Source organism: Camelus dromedarius, chromosome X (assembly GCF_036321535.1).
Source record: "Camelus dromedarius isolate mCamDro1 chromosome X, mCamDro1.pat, whole genome shotgun sequence".
Lineage (NCBI taxonomy): Eukaryota > Metazoa > Chordata > Mammalia > Artiodactyla > Camelidae > Camelus > Camelus dromedarius.
This window is the reverse complement of record NC_087472.1, coordinates 67041726-67063051: the sequence shown is the minus strand read 5'-3', so window position 1 is coordinate 67063051 and position 21326 is coordinate 67041726.

Below are 21326 nucleotides of genomic sequence, written 5' to 3'. Positions count from 1 at the left end.
AAACACACTGAGAAACCTGAGTAAAAGTTTCTCCTGCAACCCGTTCCCTTTGTGCTAGATGAACGAACGTCTCTCCACATGCTCAGTTCTGAGAGATAAGTGTGTGTGAAAGCCGTCCTTCACCTAGCTTGTTGGGAACACAAAGTTTCTATACAGTTGCAAACACCTCTCCATACATATATAAGGGGAGGTACAAGCTCCAACTCGGTTTTACAGTGAAATCTGCAGGAACTTCAAACCGGCACTAGGAAACAGACTGAGAAACCTGAGTAAAAGTTTCTCCTGCAACCCGTTCCTTTGTGCTCGATGAACGAACGTCTCTCCACATGCTCAGTTCTGAGAGATATGTGTGTGTGAAAGCCGTCCTTCACCTAGCTTGTTGGGAACACAAAGTTTCTATACAGTTGCAAACACCTCTCCATACATATATAAGGGGAGGTACTAGCTCCAACTCGGTTTTACAGTGAAATCTGCAGGAACTTCAAACCGGCACTAGGAAACAGACTGAGAAACCTGAGTAAAAGTTTCTCCTGCAACCCGTTCCCTTAGTGCTATATGAACGAACGTCTCTCCACATGCTCAGTTCTGAGAGATAAGTGTGTGTGAAAGCCGTCCTTCACCTAGCATGTTGGGAACACAAATTTCTATACAGTTGCAAACTACTCTCCATACATATATATGGGGACGTACTAGCTCCAACTCGGTTTTACAGTGAAAACTGCACGAACTTCAAACCGGCACTAGGAAACACACTGAGAAACCTGAGTAAAAGTTTCTCCTGCAACCCGTTCCCTTAGTGCTAGATGAACGAACGTCTCTCCACATGCTCAGTTCTGAGAGATAAGTGTGTGTGAAAGCCGTCCTTCACCTAGCTTGTTGGGAACACAAAGTTTCTATACAGTTGCAAACACCTCTCCATACATATATAAGGGGAGGTACTAGCTCCAACTAGGTTTTACAGTGAAAACTGCAGGAACTTCAAACCGGCACTAGGAAACACACTGAGAAACCTGAGTAAAAGTTTCTCCTGCAACCCTTTCCCTTTGTGCTAGATGAACGAACGTCTCTCCACATGCTCAGTTCTGAGAGATAAGTGTGTGTGAAAGCCGTCCTTCACCTAGCTTGTTGGGAACAAAAAGTTTCTATACAGTTACAAACACCTCTCCATACATATATAAGGGGAAGTACTACCTCCAACTCGGTTTTACAGTGAAATCGGCAGGAACTTCAAACCGGCACTAGGAAACACACTGAGAATCCAGAGTAACAGTTTCTCCTGCAATCCGTTCCCTTTGTGCTAGATTAACGAACGTCTCTCCACATGCTCACTTCTCAGAGAAAAGTGTGTGTGAAAGCCGTACTTCACCTAGCTTGTTGGGAACACAAAGTTTCTATACAGTTGCAAAATAATCTCCATACATATATAAGGGGAGGTACTAGCTCCAACTCGGTTTTACAGTGAAATCTGCAGGAACTTCAAACCGGCACTAGGAAACACACTGAGAAACCTGAGTAAAAGTTTCTCCTGCAACCCGTTCCCTTTGTGCTAGATGAACGAACGTCTCTCCACATGCTCAGTTCTGAGAGATAAGTGTGTGTGAAAGCCGTCCTTCACCTAGCTTGTTGGGAACACAAAGTTTCTATACAGTTGCAAACACCTCTCCATACATATATAAGGGGAGGTACTAGCTCCAACTCGGTTTTACAGTGAAATCTGCAGGAACTTCAAACCGGCACTAGGAAACAGACTGAGAAACCTGAGTAAAAGTTTCTCCTGCAACCCGTTCCTTTGTGCTCGATGAACGAACGTCTCTCCACATGCTCAGTTCTGAGAGATATGTGTGTGTGAAAGCCGTCCTTCACCTAGCTTGTTGGGAACACAAAGTTTCTATACAGTTGCAAACACCTCTCCATACAAATATAAGGGGAGGTACTAGCTCCAACTCGGTTTTACAGTGAAATCTGCAGGAACTTCAAACCGGCACTAGGAAACAGACTGAGAAACCTGAGTAAAAGTTTCTCCTGCAACCCGTTCCCTTAGTGCTATATGAACGAACGTCTCTCCACATGCTCAGTTCTGAGAGATAAGTGTGTGTGAAAGCCGTCCTTCACCTAGCTTGTTGGGAACACAAATTTCTATACAGTTGCAAACTACTCTCCATACATATATATGGGGACGTACTAGCTCCAACTCGGTTTTACAGTGAAAACTGCACGAACTTCAAACCGGCACTAGGAAACACACTGAGAAACCTGAGTAAAAGTTTCTCCTGCAACCAGTTCCCTTAGTGCTAGATGAACGAACGTCTCTCCACATGCTCAGTTCTGAGAGATAAGTGTGTGTGAAAGCCGTCCTTCACCTAGCTTGTTGGGAACACAAAGTTTCTATACAGTTGCAAACACCTCTCCATACATATATAAGGGGAGGTACTAGCTCCAACTAGGTTTTACAGTGAAAACTGCAGGAACTTCAAACCGGCACTAGGAAACACACTGAGAAAACTGAGTAAAAGTTTCTCCTGCAACCCTTTCCCTTTGTGCTAGATGAACGAACGTCTCTCCACATGCTCAGTTCTGAGAGATAAGTGTGTGTGAAAGCCGTCCTTCACCTAGCTTGTTGGGAACAAAAAGTTTCTATACAGTTACAAACACCTCTCCATACATATATAAGGGGAAGTACTACCTCCAACTCGGTTTTACAGTGAAATCGGCAGGAACTTCAAACCGGCACTAGGAAACACACTGAGAATCCTGAGTAACAGTTTCTCCTGCAATCCGTTCCCTTTGTGCTAGATTAACGAACGTCTCTCCACATGCTCACTTCTCAGAGATAAGTGTGTGTGAAAGCCGTCCTTCACCTAGCTTGTTGGGAACACAAAGTTTCTATACAGTTGCAAACACCTCTCCATACATATATAACGGGAGGTACTAGCTCCAACTCGGTTTTACAGTGAAATCTGCAGGAACTTCAAACCGGCACTAGGAAACACACTGAGAAACCTGAGTAAAAGTTTCTCCTGCAACCCGTTCCCTTTGTGTTAGATGAACGAACGTCTCTCCACATGCTCAGTTCTGAGAGATAAGTGTGTGTGAAAGCCGTCCTTCACCTAGCTTGTTGGGAACACAAACTTTCTATACAGTTGCAAACTACTCTCCATAAATATATATGGGGAGGTACAAGCTCTAACTCGGTTTTACAGTGAAAACTGCAGGAACTTCAAACCGGCATTAGGAAACACACTGAGAAACCTGAGTAAAAGTTTCTCCTGCAACCCGTTCCCTTTGTGCTAGATGAACGCACGTCTCTCCACATGCTCAGTTCTGAGAGATAAGTGTGTGTGAAAGCCGTCCTTCACCTAGCTTGTTGGGAACACAAAGTTTCTATACAGTTGCAAACACCTCTCCATACATATATAAGGGGAGGTACTAGCTCCAACTCGGTTTTACAGTGAAATCTGCAGGAACTTCAAAACGGCACTAGGAAACACACTGAGAAACCTGAGTAAAAGTTTCTCCTGCAACCCGTTCCCTTTGTGCTAGATGAACGAACGTCTCTCCACATGCTCAGTTCTGAGAGATAAGTGTGTGTGAAAGCCGTCCTTCACCTAGCTTGTTGGGAACACAAAGTTTCTATACAGTTGCAAACACCTCTCCATACATATATAACGGGAGGTACTAGCTCCAACTCGGTTTTACAGTGAAATCTGCAGGAACTTCAAACCGGCACTAGGAAACACACTGAGAAACCTGAGTAAAAGTTTCTCCTGCAACCCGTTCCCTTTGTGTTAGATGAACGAACGTCTCTCCACATGCTCAGTTCTGAGAGATAAGTGTGTGTGAAAGCCGTCCTTCACCTAGCTTGTTGGGAACACAAACTTTCTATACAGTTGCAAACTACTCTCCATAAATATATATGGGGAGGTACAAGCTCTAACTCGGTTTTACAGTGAAAACTGCAGGAACTTCAAACCGGCATTAGGAAACACACTGAGAAACCTGAGTAAAAGTTTCTCCTGCAACCCGTTCCCTTTGTGCTAGATGAACGCACGTCTCTCCACATGCTCAGTTCTGAGAGATAAGTGTGTGTGAAAGCCGTCCTTCACCTAGCTTGTTGGGAACACAAAGTTTCTATACAGTTGCAAACACCTCTCCATACATATATAAGGGGAGGTACTAGCTCCAACTCGGTTTTACAGTGAAATCTGCAGGAACTTCAAAACGGCACTAGGAAACACACTGAGAAACCTGAGTAAAAGTTTCTCCTGCAACCCGTTCCCTTTGTGCTAGATGAACGAACGTCTCTCCACATGCTCACTTCTCAGAGAAAAGTGTGTGTGAAAGCCATACTTCACCTAGCTTGTTGGGAACACAATGTTTGTATAGAGTTGCAAACTAATCTCCATACATATATAAGGGGAGGTAGTAGCTCCAACTCGGTTTTACAGTGAAATCTGCAGGAACTTCAAACCGGCACTAGGAAACACACTGAGAAACCTGAGTAAAAGTTTCTCCTGCAACCCGTTCCATTAGTGCTAGATGAACGAACGTCTCTCCACATGCTCAGTTCTGAGAGATAAGTGTGTGTGAATGCCGTCCTTCACCTAGCTTGTTGGGAACACAAAGTTTCTATACAGTTGCAAACTAATCTCCATACATATATAAGGGGAGGTACTAGCTCCAACTCGGTTTTACAGTGAAATCTGCAGGAACTTCAAACCGGCACTAGGAAACACACTGAGAAACCTGAGTAAAAGTTTCTCCTGCAACCCGTTCCCTTTGTGCTAGATGAACGCACGTCTCTCCACATGCTCAGTTCTGAGAGATAAGTGTGTGTGAAAGCCGTCCTTCACCTAGCTTGTTGGGAACACAAAGTTTCTATACAGTTGCAAACACCTCTTTATACATAAATAAGGGGAGGTACTAGCTCCAACTCGGTTTTACAGTGAAAACTGCAGGAACTTCAAAAAGGCACTAGGAAACACACTGAGAAACCGTAGTAAAAGTTTCTCCTGCAACCCGTCCCCTTTGTGCTAGATGAACGAACGTCTCTCCACATGCTCAGTTCTGAGAGATAAGTGTGTGTGAAAGCCGTCCTTCACCTAGCTTGTTGGGAACACAAAGTTTCTATACAGTTGCAAACACCTCTCCATACATAAATAAGGGGAGGTACTAGCTCCAACTCGGTTTTACAGTGAAATCTGCAGGAACTTCAAACCGGCACTAGGAAACAGACTGAGAAACCTGAGTAAAAGTTTCTCCTGCAACCCGTTCCCTTAGTGCTAGATGAACGAACGTCTCTCCACATGCTCAGTTCTGAGAGATAAGTGTGTGTGAAAGCCATCCTTCACCTAGCTTGTTGGGAACACAAAGTTTCTATACAGTTGCAAACACCTCTCCATACATATATAAGGGGAGGTACTAGCTCCAACTCGGTTTTACAGTGAAAACTGCAGGAACTTCAAACCGGCACTAGGAAACACACTGAGAAACCTGAGTAAAAGTTTCTCCTGCAACCCGTTCCCTTTGTGCTAGATTAACGAACGTCTCTCCACATGCTCACTTCTCAGAGAAAAGTGTGAGTGAAAGCCTTACTTCACCTAGCTTGTTGGGAACACAAAGTTTCTGTACAGTTGCAAAGTAATCTCCATACATATATAAGGGGAGGTACTAGCTCCAACTCGGTTTTACAGTGAAATCTGCAGGAACTTCAAACCGGCACTAGGAAACACACTGAGAAACCTGAGTAAAAGTTTCTCCTGCAACCCGTTCCCTTAGTGCTAGATGAACGAACGTCTCTCCACATGTTAAGTTCTGAGAGATAAGTGTGTGTGTGAAAGCCGTCCTTCACCTAGCTTGTTGGGAACACAAAGTTTCTATACAGTTGCAAACTACTCTCCATACATATATATGGGGACGTACTAGCTCCAACTCGGTTTTACAGTGAAAACTGCAGGAACTTCAAACCGGCACTTGGAAACACACTGAGAATCCTGAGTAAAAGTTTCTCCTGCAAACCGTTCCCTTTGTGCTACATGAACGAACGTCTCTCCACATGCTCAGTTCTGAGAGATAAGTGTGTGTGAAAGCCGTCCTTCACCTAGCTTGTTGGGAACACAAAGTTTCTATACAGTTGCAAACACCTCTTTATACATAAATAAGGGGAGGTACTAGCTCCAACTCTGTTTTACAGTGAAAACTGCAGGAACTTCAAAAAGGCACTAGGAAACACACTGAGAAACCGTAGTAAAAGTTTCTCCTGCAACCCGTCCCCTTTGTGCTAGATGAACGAACGTCTCTCCACATGCTCAGTTCTGAGAGATAAGTGTGTGTGAAAGCCATCCTTCACCTAGCTTGTTGGGAACACAAAGTTTCTATACAGTTGCAAACACCTCTCCATACATATATAAGGGGAGGTACTAGCTCCAACTCGATTTTACAGTGAAAACTGCAGGAACTTCAAACCGGCACTAGGAAACACACTGAGAAACCTGAGTAAAAGTTTCTCCTGCAACCCGTTCCCTTTGTGCTAGATGAACGAACGTCTCTCCACATGCTCAGTTCTGAGAGATAAGTGTGTGTGAAAGCCGTCCTTCACCTAGCTTGTTGGGAACACAAAGTTTCTATACAGTTGCAAACACCTCTCCATACATATATAAGGGGAGGTACTAGCTCCAACTCGGTTTTACAGTGAAAACTGCAGGAACTTCAAACCGGCACTAGGAAACACACTGAGAAACCTGAGTAAAAGTTTCTCCTGCTACCCGTTCCCTTTGTGCTAGATGAACGAACGTCTCTCCACATGCTCAGTTCTGAGAGATAAGTGTGTGTGAAAGCCGTCCTTCACCTAGCTTGTTGGGAACACAAAGTTTCTATACAGTTGCAAACACCTCTCCATACATATATAAGGGGAGGTACTAGCTCCAACTCGGTTTTACAGTGAAATCTGCAGGATCTTCAAACCGGCATTAGGAAACACACTGAGAAACCTGAGTAAAAGTTTCTCCTGCAACCCGTTCCCTTTGTGCTAGATGAACGAACGTCTCTACATCCTCACTTCTCAGAGAAAAGTGTGTGTGAAAGCCGTACTTCACCTAGCTTGTTGGGAACACAAAGTTTCTATACAGTTGCAAACACCTCTCCATACATATATAAGGGGAGGTACTAGCTCCAACTCGGTTTTACAGTGAAATCTGCAGGAACTTCAAACCGGCTCTAGGAAACACACTGAGAAACCTGAGTAAAAGTTTCTCCTGCAACCCGTTCCCTTTGTGTTAGATAAACGAACGTCTCTACATCCTCACTTATCAGAGAAAAGTGTGTGAGAAAGCCGTACTTCACCTAGCTTGTTGGGAACACAAAGTTTCTATACAGTTGCAAACTAATCTCCATACATATATAAGGGTAGGTACTAGCTCCAACTCGGTTTTACAGTGAAATCTGCAGGAACTTCAAACCGGCACTAGGAAACACACTGAGAAACCTGAGTAAAAGTTTCTCCTGCAACCCGTTCCCTTTGTGCTATATGAACGAACGTCTCTCCACATGCTCAGTTCTGAGAGATAATTGTGTGTGAAAGCCGTCCTTCACTTGCTTGTTGGGAACACAAAGTTTCTATACAGTTGCAAACTACTCTCCATACATATATATGGGGACGTACTAGCTCCAACACGGTTTTACAGTGAAAACTGCAGGAACTTCAAACCGGCACTAGGAAACACACTGAGAAACCTGAGTAAAAGATTCTCCTGCCACCCGTTCCCTTTGTGCTACATGAACGAACGTCTCTCCACATGCTCAGTTCTGAGAGATAAGTGTGTGTGAAAGCCGTCCTTCACCTAGCTTGTTGGGAACAAAAAGTTTCTATACAGTTGCAAACTACTCTCCGTACATATATGAGGGGAAGTACTAGCTCCAACTCGGTTTTACAGTGAAAAATGCAGGAACTTCAAAAAGGCACTAGGAAACACACTGAGAAACCGTAGTAAAAGTTTCTCCTGCAACCCGTTCCCTTATTGCTAGATGAACGAACGTCTCTCCACATGCTCAGTTCTGAGAGATAAGTGTGTGTGAAAGCCGTCCTTCACCTAGCTTGTTGGGAACAAAAAGTTTCTATACAGTTGCAAACACCTCTCCATACATATATAAGGGGAAGTACTAGCTCCAACTCGGTTTTACAGTGAAATCTGCAGGAACTTCAAACCGGCACTAGGAAACACACTGAGAAACCTGAGTAAAAGTTTCTCCTGCAACCCGTTCCCTTTGTGCTAGATGAACGAACGTCTCTCCACATGCTCACTTCTCAGAGAAAAGTGTGTGTGAAAGCCGTACTTCACCTAGCTTGTTGGGAACACCAAGTTTCTATACAGTTGCAAACTAATCTCCATACATATATAAGGGGAGGTACTAGCTTCAACACGGTTTTACAGTGAAATCTGCAGGAACTTCAAACCGGCACTAGGAAACACACTGAGAAACCTGAGTAAAAGTTTCTCCTGCAACCCGTTCCCTTTGTGCTAGATGAACGCACGTCTCTCCACATGCTCAGTTCTGAGAGATAAGTGTGTGTGAAAGCCGTCCTTCACCTAGCTTGTTGGGAACACATAGTTTCTATACAGTTGCAAACACCTCTCCATACATATATAAGGGGAGGTACTAGCTCCAACTCGGTTTTACAGTGAAATCTGCAGGAACTTCAAACCGGCACTAGGAAACACACTGAGAAACCTGAGTAAAAGTTTCTCCTGCAACCCGTTCCCTTTGTGCTAGATGAACGAACGTCTCTCCACATGCTCACTTCTCAGAGAAAAGTGTGTGTGAAAGCCATACTTCACCTAGCTTGTTGGGAACACAATGTTTGTATAGAGTTGCAAACTAATCTCCATACATATATAAGGGGAGGTAGTAGCTCCAACTCGGTTTTACAGTGAAATCTGCAGGAACTTCAAACCGGCACTAGGAAACACACTGAGAAACCTGAGTAAAAGTTTCTCCTGCAACCCGTTCCATTAGTGCTAGATGAACGAACGTCTCTCCACATGCTCAGTTCTGAGAGATAAGTGTGTGTGAAAGCCGACCTTCACCTAGCTTGTTGGGAACACAAAGTTTCTATACAGTTGCAAACACCTCTCCATACATATATAAGGGTGGTACTAGCTCCAACTCGGTTTTACAGTGAAAACTGCAGGAACTTCAAACCGGCACTAGGAAACACACTGAGAAACCTGAGTAAAAGTTTCTCCTGCAACCCTTTCCCTTTGTGCTAGATGAACGAACGTCTCTCCACATGCTCAGTTCTGAGAGATAAGTGTGTGTGAAAGCCGTCCTTCACCTAGCTTGTTGGGAACAAAAAGTTTCTATACAGTTACAAACACCTCTCCATACATATATAAGGGGAAGTACTACCTCCAACTCGGTTTTACAGTGAAATCGGGAGGAACTTCAAACCGGCACTAGGAAACACACTGAGAATCCTGAGTAAAAGTTTCTCTTGCAACCCGTTCCCTTTGTGCTAGATTAACGAACGTCTCTCCACATGCTCACTTCTCAGAGAAAAGTGTGTGTGAAAGCCGTACTTCACCTAGCTTGTTGGGAACACAAAGTTTCTATACAGTTGCAAAATAATCTCCATACATATATAAGGGGAGGTACTAGCTCCAACTCGGTTTTACTGTGAAATCTGCAGGAACTTCAAACCGGCACTAGGAAACACACTGAGAAACCTGAGTAAAAGTTTCTCCTGCAACCCTTTCCCTTTGTGCTAGATGAACGAACGTCTCTCCACATGCTCAGTTCTGAGAGATAAGTGTGTGTGAAAGCCGTCCTTCACCTAGCTTGTTGGGAACAAAAAGTTTCTATACAGTTGCAAACACCTCTCCATACATATATAAGGGGAAGTACTAGCTCCAACTCGGTTTTACAGTGAAATCTGCAGGAACTTCAAACCGGCACTAGGAAACACACTGAGAAACCTGAGTAAAAGTTTCTCCTGCAACCCGTTCCCTTTGTGCTAGATGAACGAACGTCTCTCCACATGCTCACTTCTCAGAGAAAAGTGTGTGTGAAAGCCGTACTTCACCTAGCTTGTTGGGAACACCAAGTTTCTATACAGTTGCAAACTAATCTCCATACATATATAAGGGGAGGTACTAGCTCCAACTCGGTTTTACAGTGAAATCTGCAGGAACTTCAAACCGGCACTAGGAAACACACTGAGAAACCTGAGTAAAAGTTTCTCCTGCAACCCGTTCCCTTTGTGCTAGATGAACGCACGTCTCTCCACATGCTCAGTTCTGAGAGATAAGTGTGTGTGAAAGCCGTCCTTCACCTAGCTTGTTGGGAACACAAAGTTTCTATACAGTTGCAAACACCTCTTTATACATAAATAAGGGGAGGTACTAGCTCCAACTCGGTTTTACAGTGAAAACTGCAGGAACTTCAAAAAAGCACTAGGAAACACACTGAGAAACCGTAGTAAAAGTTTCTCCTGCAACCCGTCCCCTTTGTGCTAGATGAACGAACGTCTCTCCACATGCTCAGTTCTGAGAGATAAGTGTGTGTGAAAGCCGTCCTTCACCTAGCTTGTTGGGAACACAAAGTTTCTATACAGTTGCAAACACCTCTCCATACATAAATAAGGGGAGGTACTAGCTCCAACTCGGTTTTACAGTGAAATCTGCAGGAACTTCAAACCGGCACTAGGAAACAGACTGAGAAACCTGAGTAAAAGTTTCTCCTGCAACCCGTTCCCTTAGTGCTAGATGAACGAACGTCTCTCCACATGCTCAGTTCTGAGAGATAAGTGTGTGTGAAAGCCATCCTTCACCTAGCTTGTTGGGAACACAAAGTTTCTATACAGTTGCAAACACCTCTCCATACATATATAAGGGGAGGTACTAGCTCCAACTCGGTTTTACAGTGAAAACTGCAGGAACTTCAAACCGGCACTAGGAAACACACTGAGAAACCTGAGTAAAAGTTTCTCCTGCAACCCGTTCCCTTTGTGCTAGATTAACGAACGTCTCTCCACATGCTCACTTCTCAGAGAAAAGTGTGAGTGAAAGCCTTACTTCACCTAGCTTGTTGGGAACACAAAGTTTCTGTACAGTTGCAAAGTAATCTCCATACATATATAAGGGGAGGTACTAGCTCCAACTCGGTTTTACAGTGAAATCTGCAGGAACTTCAAACCGGCACTAGGAAACACACTGAGAAACCTGAGTAAAAGTTTCTCCTGCAACCCGTTCCCTTAGTGCTAGATGAACGAACGTCTCTCCACATGTTAAGTTCTGAGAGATAAGTGTGTGTGAAAGCCGTCCTTCACCTAGCTTGTTGGGAACACAAAGTTTCTATACAGTTGCAAACTACTCTCCATACAAATATATGGGGACGTACTAGCTCCAACTCGGTTTTACAGTGAAAACTGCAGGAACTTCAAACCGGCACTTGGAAACACACTGAGAATCCTGAGTAAAAGTTTCTCCTGCAAACCGTTCCCTTTGTGCTACATGAACGAACGTCTCTCCACATGCTCAGTTCTGAGAGATAAGTGTGTGTGAAAGCCGTCCTTCACCTAGCTTGTTGGGAACACAAAGTTTCTATACAGTTGCAAACACCTCTTTATACATAAATAAGGGGAGGTACTAGCTCCAACTCTGTTTTACAGTGAAAACTGCAGGAACTTCAAAAAGGCACTAGGAAACACACTGAGAAACCGTAGTAAAAGTTTCTCCTGCAACCCGTCCCCTTTGTGCTAGATGAACGAACGTCTCTCCACATGCTCAGTTCTGAGAGATAAGTGTGTGTGAAAGCCATCCTTCACCTAGCTTGTTGGGAACACAAAGTTTCTATACAGTTGCAAACACCTCTCCATACATATATAAGGGGAGGTACTAGCTCCAACTCGATTTTACAGTGAAAACTGCACGAACTTCAAACCGGCACTAGGAAACACACTGAGAAACCTGAGTAAAAGTTTCTCCTGCAACCCGTTCCCTTTGTGCTAGATGAACGAACGTCTCTCCACATGCTCAGTTCTGAGAGATAAGTGTGTGTGAAAGCCGTCCTTCACCTAGCTTGTTGGGAACACAAAGTTTCTATACAGTTGCAAACACCTCTCCATACATATATAAGGGGAGGTACTAGCTCCAACTCGGTTTTACAGTGAAAACTGCAGGAACTTCAAACCGGCACTAGGAAACACACTGAGAAACCTGAGTAAAAGTTTCTCCTGCAACCCGTTCCCTTTGTGCTAGATGAACGAACGTCTCTCCACATGCTCAGTTCTGAGAGATAAGTGTGTGTGAAAGCCGTCCTTCACCTAGCTTGTTGGGAACACAAAGTTTCTATACAGTTGCAAACACCTCTCCATACATATATAAGGGGAGGTACTAGCTCCAACTCGGTTTTACAGTGAAATCTGCAGGATCTTCAAACCGGCATTAGGAAACACACTGAGAAACCTGAGTAAAAGTTTCTCCTGCAACCCGTTCCCTTTGTGCTAGATGAACGAACGTCTCTACATCCTCACTTCTCAGAGAAAAGTGTGTGTGAAAGCCGTACTTCACCTAGCTTGTTGGGAACACAAAGTTTCTATACAGTTGCAAACACCTCTCCATACATATATAAGGGGAGGTACTAGCTCCAACTCGGTTTTACAGTGAAATCTGCAGGAACTTCAAACCGGCTCTAGGAAACACACTGAGAAACCTGAGTAAAAGTTTCTCCTGCAACCCGTTCCCTTTGTGTTAGATGAACGAACGTCTCTACATCCTCACTTATCAGAGAAAAGTGTGTGTGAAAGCCGTACTTCACCTAGCTTGTTGGGAACACAAAGTTTCTATACAGTTGCAAACTAATCTCCATACATATATAAGGGTAGGTACTAGCTCCAACTCGGTTTTACAGTGAAATCTGCAGGAACTTCAAACCGGCACTAGGAAACACACTGAGAAACCTGAGTAAAAGTTTCTCCTGCAACCCGTTCCCTTTGTGCTATATGAACGAACGTCTCTCCACATGCTCAGTTCTGAGAGATAATTGTGTGTGAAAGCCGTCCTTCACTTGCTTGTTGGGAACACAAAGTTTCTATACAGTTGCAAACTACTCTCCATACATATATATGGGGACGTACTAGCTCCAACACGGTTTTACAGTGAAAACTGCAGGAACTTCAAACCGGCACTAGGAAACACACTGAGAAACCTGAGTAAAAGATTCTCCTGCCACCCGTTCCCTTTGTGCTACATGAACGAACGTCTCTCCACATGCTCAGTTCTGAGAGATAAGTGTGTGTGAAAGCCGTCCTTCACCTAGCTTGTTGGGAACACAAAGTTTCTATACAGTTGCAAACTACTCTCCGTACATATATGAGGGGAAGTACTAGCTCCAACTCGGTTTTACAGTGAAAAATGCAGGAACTTCAAAAAGGCACTAGGAAACACACTGAGAAACCGTAGTAAAAGTTTCTCCTGCAACCCGTTCCCTTATTGCTAGATGAACGAACGTCTCTCCACATGCTCAGTTCTGAGAGATAAGTGTGTGTGAAAGCCGTCCTTCACCTAGCTTGTTGGGAACACAAAGTTTCTATACAGTTGCAAACACCTCTCCATACATATATAAGGGGAGGTACTAGCTCCAACTCGGTTTTACAGTGAAATCTGCAGGAACTTCAAACCGGCACTAGGAAACACACTGAGAAACCTGAGTAAAAGTTTCTCCTGCAACCCGTTCCCTTAGTGCTAGATGAACGAACGTCTCTCCACATGCTCAGTTCTGAGAGATAAGTGTGTGTGAAAGCCGTCCTTCACTTGCTTGTTGGGAACACAAAGTTTCTATACAGTTGCAAACTACTCTCCATACATATATATGGGGACGTACTAGCTCCAACTCGGTTTTACAGTGAAAACTGCAGGAACTTCAAACCGGCACTAGGAAACACACTGAGAAACCTGAGTAAAAGTTTCTCCTGCAACCCGTTCCCTTAGTGCTAGATGAACGAACGTCTCTCCACATGCTCAGTTCTGAGAGATAAGTGTGTGTGAAAGCCGTCCTTCACTTGCTTGTTGGGAACACAAAGTTTCTATACAGTTGCAAACTACTCTCCATACATATATATGGGGACGTACTAGCTCCAACTCGGTTTTACAGTGAAAACTGCAGGAACTTCAAACCGGCACTAGGAAACACACTGAGAAACCTGAGTAAAAGTTTCTCCTGCAACCTGTTCCCTTAGTGCTAGATGAACGAACGTCTCTCCACATGCTCAGTTCTGAGAGATAAGTGTGTGTGAAAGCCGTCCTTCACTTGCTTGTTGGGAACACAAAGTTTCTATACAGTTGCAAACTACTCTCCATACATATATATGGGGACGTACTAGCTCCAACTCGGTTTTACAGTGAAAACTGCAGGAACTTCAAACCGGCACTAGGAAACACACTGAGAAACCTGAGTAAAAGATTCTCCTGCAAACCGTTCCCTTTGTGCTACATGAACGAACGTCTCTCCACATGCTCAGTTCTGAGAGATAAGTGTGTGTGAAAGCCGTCCTTCACCTAGCTTGTTGGGAACAAAAATTTTCTATACAGTTGCAAACTACTCTCCGTACATATATGAGGGGAAGTACTAGCTCCAACTCGGTTTTACAGTGAAAAATGCAGGAACTTCAAAAAGGCACTAGGAAACACACTGAGAAACCGTAGTAAAAGTTTCTCCTGCAACCCGTTCCCTTATTGCTAGATGAACGAACGTCTCTCCACATGCTCAGTTCTGAGAGATAAGTGTGTGTGAAAGCCGTCCTTCACCTAGCTTGTTGGGAACACAAAGTTTCTATACAGTTGCAAACACCTCTCCATACGTATATAAGGGGATGTACTAGCTCCAACTCGGTTTTACAGTGAAATCTGCAGGAACTTCAAACCGGCACTAGGAAACAGACTGAGAAACCTGAGTAAAAGTTTCTCCTGCAACCCGATCCCTTAGTGCTAGATGAACAAACGTCTCTCCACATGCTCAGTTCTGAGAGATAAGTGTGTGTGAAAGCCGTCCTTCACCTAGCTTGTAGGGAACACAAAGTTTCTATAGAGTTGCAAACTACTCTCCATACATATATATGGGGACGTACTAGCTCCAACTCGGTTTTACAGTGAAAAGTGCAGGAACTTCAAAACGGCACTAGGAAACACACTGAGAAACCTGAGTAAAAGTTTCTCCTGCAACCCGTTCCCTTAGTGCTAGATGAACGAACGTCTCTCCACATGCTCAGTTCTAAGAGATAAGTGTGTGTGAAAGCCGTCCTTCACCTAGCTTGTTGGGAACACAAAGTTTCTATACAGTTGCAAACACCTCTCCATACATATATAAGGGGATGTACTAGCTCCAACTCGGTTTTACAGTGAAATCTGCAGGAACTTCAAACCGGCACTAGGAAACACACTGAGAAACCTGAGTAAAAGTTTCTCCTGCAACCCGTTCCCTTTGTGCTAGATGAACGAACGTCTCTACATCCTCACTTCTCAGAGAAAAGTGTGTGTGAAAGCCGTATTTCACCTAGCTTGTTGGGAACACAAAGTTTCTATACAGTTGCAAACACCTCTCCATACATATATAAGGGGAGGTACTAGCTCCAACTCGGTTTTACAGTGAAATCTGCAGGAACTTCAAACCGGCACTAGGAAACACACTGAGAAACCTGAGTAAAAGTTTCTCCTGCAACCCGTTCCCTTTTTGCTAGATGAACGAACGTCTCTACATCCTCACTTCTCAGAGAAAAGTGTGTGTGAAAGCCGTACTTCACCTAGCTTGTTGGGAACACAAAGTTTCTATACAGTTGCAAACTAATCTCCATACATATATAAGGGTAGGTACTAGCTCCAACTCGGTTTTACAGTGAAATCTGCAGGAACTTCAAACCGGCACTAGGAAACACACTGAGAAACCTGAGTAAAAGTTTCTCCTGCAACCCGTTCCCTTTGTGCTAGATGAACGAACGTCTCTCCACATGCTTAGTTCTGAGAGATAAGTGTGTGTGAAAGCCGTCCTTCACCTAGCTTGTTGGGAACACAAAGTTTCTATACAGTTGCAAACACCTCTCCATACATATATAAGGGGAGGTACTAGCTCCAACTCGGTTTTACAGTGAAATCTGCAGGAACTTCAAACCGGCACTAGGAAACAGACTGAGAAACCTGAGTAAAAGTTTCTCCTGCAAACCGATCCCTTAGTGCTAGATGAACAAACGTCTCTCCACATGCTCAGTTCTGAGAGATAAGTGTGTGTGAAAGCCGTCCTTCACCTAGCTTGTAGGGAACACAAAGTTTCTATAGAGTTGCAAACTACTCTCCATACATATATATGGGGACGTACTAGCTCCAACTCGGTTTTACAGTGAAAAGTGCAGGAACTTCAAACCGGCACTAGGAAACACACTGAGAAACCTGAGTAAAAGTTTCTCCTGCAACCCGTTCCCTTAGTGCTAGATGAACGAACGTCTCTCCACATGCTCAGTTCTAAGAGATAAGTGTGTGTGAAAGCCGTCCTTCACCTAGCTTGTTGGGAACACAAAGTTTCTATACAGTTGCAAACACCTCTCCATACATATATAAGGGGATGTACTAGCTCCAACTCGGTTTTACAGTGAAATCTGCAGGAACTTCAAACCGGCACTAGGAAACACACTGAGAAACCTGAGTAAAAGTTTCTCCTGCAACCCGTTCCCTTTGTGCTAGATGAACGAACGTCTCTACATCCTCACTTCTCAGAGAAAAATGTGTGTGAAAGCCGTACTTCACCTAGCTTGTTGGGAACACAAAGTTTCTATACAGTTGCAAACACCTCTCCATACATATATAAGGGGAGGTACTAGCTCCAACTCGGTTTTACAGTGAAATCTGCAGGAACTTCAAACCGGCACTAGGAAACACACTGAGAAACCTGAGTAAAAGTTTCTCCTGCAACCCGTTCCCTTTTTGCTAGATGAACGAACGTCTCTACATCCTCACTTCTCAGAGAAAAGTGTGTGTGAAAGCCGTACTTCACCTAGCTTGTTGGGAACACAAAGTTTCTATACAGTTGCAAACTAATCTCCATACATATATAAGGGTAGGTACTAGCTCCAACTCGGTTTTACAGTGAAATCTGCAGGAACTTCAAACCGGCACTAGGAAACACACTGAGAAACCTGAGTAAAAGTTTCTCCTGCAACCCGTTCCCTTTGTGCTAGATGAACGAACGTCTCTCCACATGCTTAGTTCTGAGAGATAAGTGTGTGTGAAAGCCGTCCTTCACCTAGCTTGTTGGGAACACAAAGTTTCTATACAGTTGCAAACACCTCTCCATACATATATAAGGGGAGGTACTAGCTCCAACTCGGTTTTACAGTGAAATCTGCAGGAACTTAAAACCGGCACTAGGAAACACACTGAGAAACCTGAGTAAAAGTTTCTCCTGCAACCCTTTCCCTTTGTGCTAGATGAACGAACGTCTCTCCACATGCTAAGTTCTGAGAGATAAGTGTGTGTGAAAGCCGTCCTTCACCTAGCTTGTTGGGAACACAAAGTTTCTATACAGTTGCAAACACCTCTCCATACATATATAAGGGGAGGTACTAGCTCCAACTAGGTTTTACAGTGAAATCTGCAGGAACTTCAAACCGGCACTAGGAAACACACTGAGAAACCTGAGTAAAAGTTTCTCCTGCAACCCGTTCCCTTAGTGCTAGATGAACGAACGTCTCTCCACATGCTCAGTTCTGAGAGATAAGTGTGTGTGAAAGCCGTCTTTCACTTGCTTGTTGGGAACACATAGTTTCTATACAGTTGCAAACTACTCTCCATACATATATATGGGGACGTACTAGCTCCAACTCGGTTTTACAGTGAAAACTGCAGGAACTTCAAACCGGCACTAGGAAACACACTGAGAAACCTGAGTAAAAGTTTCTCCTGCAACCCGTTCCCTTTGTGCTACATGAACGAACGTCTCTCCACATGCTCAGTTCTGAGAGATAAGTGTGTGTGAAAGCCGTCCTTCACCTAGCTTGTTGGGAACAAAAAGTTTCTATACAGTTGCAAACTACTCTCCGTACATATATGAGGTGTAGTACTAGCTGCAACTCGGTTTTACAGTGAAAACTGCAGGAACTTCATAAAGGCACTAGGAAACACACTGAGAAACCGTAGTAAAAGTTTCTCCTGCAACCCGTTCCCTTATTGCTAGATGAACGAACGTCTCTCCACATGCTCAGTTCTGAGAGATATGTGTGTGTGAAAGCCGTCCTTCACCTAGCTTGTTGGGAACACAAAGTTTCTATACAGTTGCAAACTACTGTCCATACATATAGAAGGGGAGGTACTAGCTCCAACTCGGTTATAGTGTGAAAACTGCAGGAACTTCAAACCGGCACTAGGAAAAAGACTGAGAAACCTGAGTAAAAGTTTCTCCTGCAACCCGTTCCCTTTGTGCTAGATTAACGAACGTCTCTCCACATGCTCACTTCTCAGAGAAAAGTGTGTGTGAAAGCCGTACTTCACCTAGCTTGTTGGGAACACAAAGTTTCTATACAGGTGCAAACTACTCTCCATACATATATAAGGGTAGGTACTAGCTCCAACTCGGTTTTACAGTGAAAACTGCAGGAACTTCAAACCGGCACTAGGAAAAAGACTAAGAAACCTGAGTAAAAGTTTCTCCTGCAACCCGTTCCCTTTGTGTTAGATGAACGAACGTCTCTCCACATGCTCAGTTCTGAGAGATAAGTGTGTGTGAAAGCCGTCCTTCACCTAGCTTGTAGGGAAGACAATGTTTCTATACAGTTGCAAACTACTCTCCATACATATATATGGGGAGGTACTAGCTCCAACTCGGTTTTACAGTGAAAACTGCAGGAACTTCAACCCGGCACTAGGAAACAAACTGAGAAACCTGAGTAAAAGTTTCTCCTGCATCCCGTTCCCTTAGAGCTAGATGAACGAACGTCTCTCCACATGCTCAGTTCTGAGAGATAAGTGTGTGTGAAAGCCGTCCTTCACCTAGCTTGTTGGGAACAAAAAGTTTCTATACAGTTGCAATCTACTCTCCATACATATATGAGGGGTAGTACTAGCTGCAACTCGGTTTTACAGTGAAAACTGCAGGAACTTCATAAAGGCACTAGGAAACACACTGAGAAACCGTAGTAAAAGTTTCTCCTGCAACCCGTTCCCTTATTGCTAGATGAACGAACGTCTCTCCACATGCTCAGTTCTGAGAGATATGTGTGTGTGAAAGCCGTCCTTCACCTAGCTTGTTGGGAACACAAAGTTTCTATACAGTTGCAAACTACTGTCCATACATATAGAAGGGGAGGTACTAGCTCCAACTCGGTTATAGAGTGAAAACTGCAGGAACTTCAAACCGGCACTAGGAAAAAGACTGAGAAACCTGAGTAAAAGTTTCTCCTGCAACCCGTTCCCTTTGTGCTAGATTAACGAACGTCTCTCCACATGCTCACTTCTCAGAGAAAAGTGTGTGTGAAAGCCGTACTTCACCTAGCTTGTTGGGAACACAAAGTTTCTATACAGTTGCAAACTACTCTCCATACATATATAAGGGTAGGTACTAGCTCCAACTCGGTTTTACAGTGAAAACTGCAGGAACTTCAAACCGGCACTAGGAAAAAGACTAAGAAACCTGAGTAAAAGTTTCTCCTGCAACCCGTTCCCTTTGTGTTAGATGAACGAACGTCTCTCCACATGCTCAGTTCTGAGAGATAAGTGTGTGTGAAAGCCGTCCTTCACCTAGCTTGTAGGGAAGACAATGTTTCTATACAGTTGCAAACTACTCTCCATACATATATATGGGGAGGTACTAGCTCCAACTCGGTTTTACAGTGAAAACTGCAGGAACTTCAAACCGGCACTAGGAAACACACTGAGAAACCTGAGTAAAAGTTTCTCCTGCATCCCGTTCCCTTAGAGCTAGATGAACGAACGTCTCTCCACATGCTCAGTTCTGAGAGATAAGTGTGTGTGAAAGCCGTCCTTCACCTAGCTTGTTGGGAACAAAAAGTTTCTATACAGTTGCAATCTACTCTCCATACATATATATGGGGACGTACTAGCTCCAACTCGGTTTTACAGTGAAATCTGCAGGAACTTCAAACCGGAACTAGGAAGCAGACTGAGAAACCTCAGTAAAAGTTTCTCCTGCAACCCGTTCCCTTTGTGCTAGATGAACGAACTTCTCTCCACATGCTCAGTTCTCAGAGAGACGTGTGTGTGAAAGCCGTCCTTCACCTAGCTTGTTGGGAACACAAAGTTTCTATACCGTTGCAAACACCTCTCCATACATTTATGAGGGGAAGTACTAGCTCCAACTCGGTTTTACAGTGAAAACTGCAGGAACTTCAAAAAGGCACTAGGAAACACACTGAGAAACCGTAGTAAAAGTTTCTCCTGCAACCCGTTCCCTTAGTGCTAGATGAACGAACGTCTCTCCACATGCTCAGTTCTGAGAGATATGTGTGTGTGAAAGCCGTCCTTCACCTAGCTTGTTGGGAACACAAAGTTTCTATACAGTTGCAAACACCTCTCCATACATATATATGGGGAGGTACTAGTTCTAACGCGGTTTTACAGTGAAAACTGCAGGAACTTCAAACCGGCACTAGGAAACACACTGAGAAACCTGAGTAAAAGTTTCTCCTGCATCCCGTTCCCTTTGAGCTAGATGAACGAAAGTCTCTCCACATGCTCAGTTCTGAGAGATAAGTGTGTGTGAAAGCCGTCCTTCACCTAGCTCGTTGGGAACAAAAAGTTTCTATACAGTTGCAAACTACTCTCCATACATATATATGGGGACGTACTAGCTCCAACTCGGTTTTACAGTGAAATCTGCAGGAACTTCAAACCGGCACTAGGAAACAGACTTAGAAACCTGAGTAAAAGATTCTCCTGCAACCCGTTCCCTTTGTGCTAGATGAACGAACTTCTCTCCACATGCTCAGTTCTGAGAGAGACGTGTGTGTGAAAGCCGTCCTTCACCTAGCTTGTTGGGAACACAAAGTTTCTATACAGTTGCAAACTACTCTCCATACATATATACAGAGAGGTACTAGCTCCAACACGGTTTTACAGTGAAATCTGCAGGAACTTCAAACCGGCACTAGGAAAAAGACTGAGAAACCTGAGTAAAAGTTTCTCCTGCAACCCGTTCCCTTTGTGCTAGATTAACGAACGTCTCTCCACATGCTCACTTCTCAGAGAAAAGTGTGTGTGAAAGCCGTACTTCACCTAGCTTGTTGGGAACACAAAGTTTCTATACAGTTGCAAACTACTCTCCTTACATATATAAGG